At 49.4% G+C, this 5140-nt stretch overlaps 1 non-coding gene across 1 annotated transcript; it reads left to right on the top strand.

Annotated features, from left to right (window-relative positions):
- The first annotated feature begins 561 nt into the window (after window positions 1–561).
- Window positions 562–752, top strand: LOC148647778 (U2 spliceosomal RNA). Its single transcript, XR_015926913.1, has one exon. It is a non-coding gene; the product is annotated as a U2 spliceosomal RNA (small nuclear RNA).
- The last annotated feature ends 4388 nt before the right edge of the window (window positions 753–5140 follow it).

Below are 5140 nucleotides of genomic sequence, written 5' to 3'. Positions count from 1 at the left end.
ATCCTGGGTGTGTCCAGGGACACCTGGCAGCAGGCCCAACCTAAGGGCCTGGACAATAAACTGAAAGACGAACTGGCTCGGGATATGGGGTCGACTGGCGGTCAGGGCGGTTATGCATGCGCACGGCCTGTCCAGGCAGAGCCAGTGCCCGAGACAAGGCTGCACAGAAGAAGAAACAGTACGTCACGTCTTCTGGGAGTGCGGGTTCGCACAGAAGGTGTGGATATCCAGCCGACACCTCTTCAAGCAGGTGGGTCTAGGTTTCCCCTTGTCACTAGCAATGGTGATTAATAGAGTGCCCGGTTCTCGAAGATGGAACACACGTTTTCTCCTCTGGTTGTTAATCAGCCTAATCAAGCTCTGTGTGTGGGATGCACGGACAGAGCTGATTAGGCATAACATCGAGACACCAGTCCCAGGCATCCTCCAGAAGGTCAAAAGGGACATCGCCAGAAGAATGCGGTGGGACATCACACGCTGGGGATTTGCAGCAGCCAAAGAACGGTGGAAGGACTTGACCACGTGGTGTTAAAAGGTGGTGGGTAGAATAAAAATTTAAGCACTGTTTTTGTATTGTTTTCTAATAAAAACAAAAAAAATCTGTTCTTATCAGTTTAATATCTGATACGTCCCCCATCGGGGGACCACATATTAAACAGATTTTTGGAACAGGGAGCTGGATCAGGAGCTTGCTCCGTCCTCTCCACGCATCGGCCCGGTATTGCAGCGCCTCCGGGAGCAGTGCACCACCTTCTCTCAGCGGTGAAAAGACAGACGTAGCTAGCAAGCAAGCGAGGTGGACTGGAGCTCCTTCTTCTCCGCTCTCGTCTCTCATCCATCTGTGTGTCTCAGTGTCTGTCTCTCTCCCCCTCCCCATCTCCGTTCCCGTGCTCCCTCTGTGCACTTTCCCGCCTCTCGACTCTCTCGGCAAGCAGGCCGGCCCCCTTTTCGGCTCCCGTGCATTTTCCCTCCAAAAAACTCCAGAAGCGTCGGCCTGCGCCGCTGCACGCCAGCCGGACGCCCGCACGCCCACCCAAGGCCGGCGTCGGGCATCGCTTCTCTGCCTTTTGGCTAAGATCAAGTATGTGGCATGACCGCAGCTTGGTCTTGGTCAGAGGGAAGTGAAGGCAATGGCAGGATTGTTTGCGGAGGAGCCATTGCGGATACTGGATTGCTGAAGGAGTATGAGCCAGCGGAATCAGCTGAGGATAATCGACTACGATGACTTCAACGGCAGGTGAGCGACCCTTTTTTATGGCAGCGGGGGATCCTCTGTCCCGAGAGGGGCAGATGAGAGACACTGCATTTTGTGCTGAAGAATTTGGCTGTCGGGACACGGTTTTTAATGCGGGATACCTTTGAGAAGGAAATTTTGTTCAAGATTTTTGGAATTAAAGCTCAGGACACGGTGTGTTTGCAGGACTTTGCAGCAAAAGGAATTTTGAATTTGACTTTGGCTTCTACGGCGATTTGTGGAAGGGTGTGGGACACGGCGATAGTGTTGAAGTGTTGAAGGATGACGAACCATTGAGTTTTTTTCTGTTGGAACCCTTGTTTGCGAGGGAAGTGCAGCCTGTGTATATTTTTTTGTATAATCCTTTTGTTCCAGAGGCAGAGATCGTATGGTTTTTAAAACTGTTTGTGGGCATCGTGAGTGCCAGGAAGATGCTAGACTCTGAGAGGTACTGGAATGGGAAACGACAATTTCTGGATCGTTTTGAGCCGAGGTTTTGGATGCTGGGGGTGTTGTACACCCTCCAGCTACTTTTTCGATAGGCCCCAATAGGGGCTTTCTGCATTATTCTGGGATGCCAGTTGGGGACAGGATCTGTGGCAAATTAGGCCATATCGCCTCCAAGTGTGGAGCGGTGGTGTGCCGGCGCTGCGGAGAATTGGGACATGTGGTTGGTGGCTATCCTAAAAGGGCCGCATGTTACTTGTGTTGGGATGCAGGACATTTGTATGGACTTGCCCGTATGCTGAAGCAACGGCGGAGCAGAGAGGAGCCTACTGCCGTCGCCGACCGGAAGGCGGTTGAGGAGCTTGACTTATCCAGAGGTGACTCTGAGGTGGTCTTGTGGTCGGATGGTCAGGAAGAGAAAGAACCATCTACATCTGGTGGAGCGCACGGACTGAATAGACAGGGTTTTGAGCAGGTGGACTTGTTGCCCCCGAGTAGAGTTTCGGGACTTTTGAAGGAAGGAGAAGGAGAGCCAACCAGAGGGAGGAGGAGGAGCAACTCACCGGAGGGGGAAGGAGGCCGAGGATCCCAACTACCACGGGTAGTTGCTCTGGGTTGAGCCCAGGGGGTGAAGTGGGGCTTCCGGATGGCGACGGGTGAGTGGACCCGCAACTCGGCGCCCTCTGTCCCGTGAGGGACAGTTGCGCACAGTTCGCTTTGTAGTAAAGAAGGCAGAAGACAAAGACAACTGGATGAACAGGGACAAATTTGAAAAAAGTTTTGTTTCGCACTCTTGAAATTAAACTTAAAGATATTACTAGTCTGCAAGATTTTCCAGTGAAAGGCATCTTTGACTTAACGATGGAGTCAGACAAGTTGTGAGACGGTGTGGCAGAAGGCTCAATTTGGGAAAAATTATTTTCTGATGAATGTGTTCTTGATGGAGCCTCTCTTTGCGAGAGAATTGCGGACGCTCACCGTCCACCTACAGTGCCTTGCGAAAGTATTCGGCCCCCTTGAACTTTTCAACCTTTTGCCACATTTCAGGCTTCAAACAAAGATATAAATTTTTTATTTTATGTGAAGAATCACCAACAAGTGGGACACAATTGTGAAGTGGAACGAAATCTATTGGATTTTTGAAACTTTAACTAATAAAAAAATGAAAAGTGGGGCGTGCAAAATTATTCGGCCCCTTTACTTTCAGTGCAGCAAACTCACTCCAGAAGTTCAGCGAGGATCTCTGAATGATCCAATGTTGTCCTAAATGACTGATGGTGATAAATAGAATCCACCTGTGTGTAATCAAGTCTCTGTATAAATGCACCTGCTCTGTGATAGTCTCAAGGTTCTGTTGAAAGCGCAGAGAGCATCATGAAGACCAAGGAACACACCAGGCAGGTCCGTAATACTGTTGTGGAGAAGTTTAAAGCCGGATTTGGATACAAAAAGATTTCCCAAGCTTCAAACATCCCAAGGAGCACTGTGCAAGCGATCATCTTGAAATGGAAGGAGTATCAGACCACTGCAAATCTACCAAGACCTGGCCGTCCCTCTAAACTTTCAGCTCAGACAAGGAGAAGACTGATCAGAGATGCAGCCAAGAGGCCCATGATCACTCTGGATGAACTGCAGAGAACTACAGCTGAGGTGGGAGAGTCTGTTCATAGGACAACAATCAGTCTTACACTGCACAAATCTGGCCTTTATGGAAGAGTGGCAAGAAGAAAGCCATTTCTCAAAGATATCCATAAAGTCTCGTCTAAAGTTTGCCACAAGCCACCTGGGAGACACCCCAAACATGTGGAAGAAGGTGCTCTGGTCAGATGAAACCAAAATCGAACTTTTTGGCCACAATGCAAAACGATATGTTTGGCGTAAAAGCAACACAGCTCATCACCCTCAACACACCATCCCCACTGTCAAACATGGTGGTGGCAGCATCATGGTTTGGGCCTGCTTTTCTTCAGCAGGGACAGGGAAGATGGTTAAAATTGAGGGGAAGATGGATGCAGCCAAATACAGGACCATTCTGGATGAAAACCTGTTGGAGTCTGCAAAAGACCTGAAACTGGGACGGAGATTTATCTTCCAACAAGACAATGATCCCAAACATACAGCAAAATCTACAAAGGAATGGTTCACAAATAAACGTATCCAGGTGTTTGAATGGCCAAGTCAAAGTCCAGACCTGAATCCAATCGAGAATCTGTGGAAAGAGCTGAAAACTGCTGTTCACAAACGCTCTCCATCCAACCTCACTGAGCTCGAGCTGTTTTGCAAGGAAGAATGGGCAAGAATTTCAGTCTCTCGATGTGCAAAACTGATAGAGACATACCCCAAGCGACTTGCAGCTGTAATCGCAGCAAAAGGTGGCTCTACAAAGTATTAACGCAAGGGGGCCGAATAATTTTGCACGCCCCACTTTTCATTTTTTTATTAGTTAAAGTTTCAAAAATCCAATAGATTTCGTTCCACTTCACAATTGTGTCCCACTTGTTGGTGATTCTTCACATAAAATAAAAAATTTATATCTTTATGTTTGAAGCCTGAAATGTGGCAAAAGGTTGAAAAGTTCAAGGGGGCCGAATACTTTCGCAAGGCACTGTATTTAACACGCTGTTACCGGAACGAGACATTGTGATGTTCTTGGTCAGATTTGTGGACATACAAGGGACCAGTAGCAAAGTGGTGGATGAGGCTGGTGTCTGGACCGGGGGGAGGAGGTATTTGGTCAGACTCCGACCTAAACCGTCCAAAGACGAGGGAGTACTGCACCCTCCTGCCTACTTTAATATTGGACCAAACAGGGGCTACCTGTTTTACCCAGGTCAACCCCTGACTTGTAAAAAGTGTTTTTAGCTGGGACACATTGCCCGGGAGGTTTCTGCAGGAGGTGCAGTGCGGAGGGACACGAGGCGAAGGGCTGTGAACAGGTACCGACATGTGATTTGTGTGGGTCAGCAGCCCACGTATATCGCTTGTGTCCCAGAAAACAGAAGAGCTTTGCTGAAATTGTGAAGGCCCCTACTAAGGATCTGAGACGTGACTTACCAGGACCATCTGGCAGTCCGGTTATTTTTTACGGGACTCTGGGGAAACCTAAGGAAGGAGATAAGGGTGGACCAGGAGAAGTAGTAGAGGGGGCAGGCGGAGTGGTTGACGAACACCCAAAATCCGGGTCCTGGGCCGATATGGTCCCAGAGGGGAGACCAGAGTCCCCGAGCTGGTCTCCGGTACTAAGTAGGTCCGCGAAGAGAAAGGGAGGGAGAGTGTTGAAGGGTCCTGACCTACGTCGTGCCAGGTTTAGTACGCAAAATCGCTTCCAGGGGCTGCCTATAGAGGCTTTAGGCAGCGATTCGGATGGGGTGGAGGAAGAGAGTGGCAGGGAAGCGGTTGCATCAGGTAAATCTCTCGAGTCAGCAGTTGAAAGAGAGGAGGGTGCTGGGGGAACAACGG

This window comes from Lepisosteus platostomus, chromosome 15, assembly GCF_059453375.1.
Source record: "Lepisosteus platostomus isolate fLepPlt1 chromosome 15, fLepPlt1.hap1, whole genome shotgun sequence".
In the NCBI taxonomy this organism is placed as follows: domain Eukaryota; kingdom Metazoa; phylum Chordata; class Actinopteri; order Semionotiformes; family Lepisosteidae; genus Lepisosteus; species Lepisosteus platostomus.
This window is presented reverse-complemented; position numbering and strand designations above follow the sequence as displayed.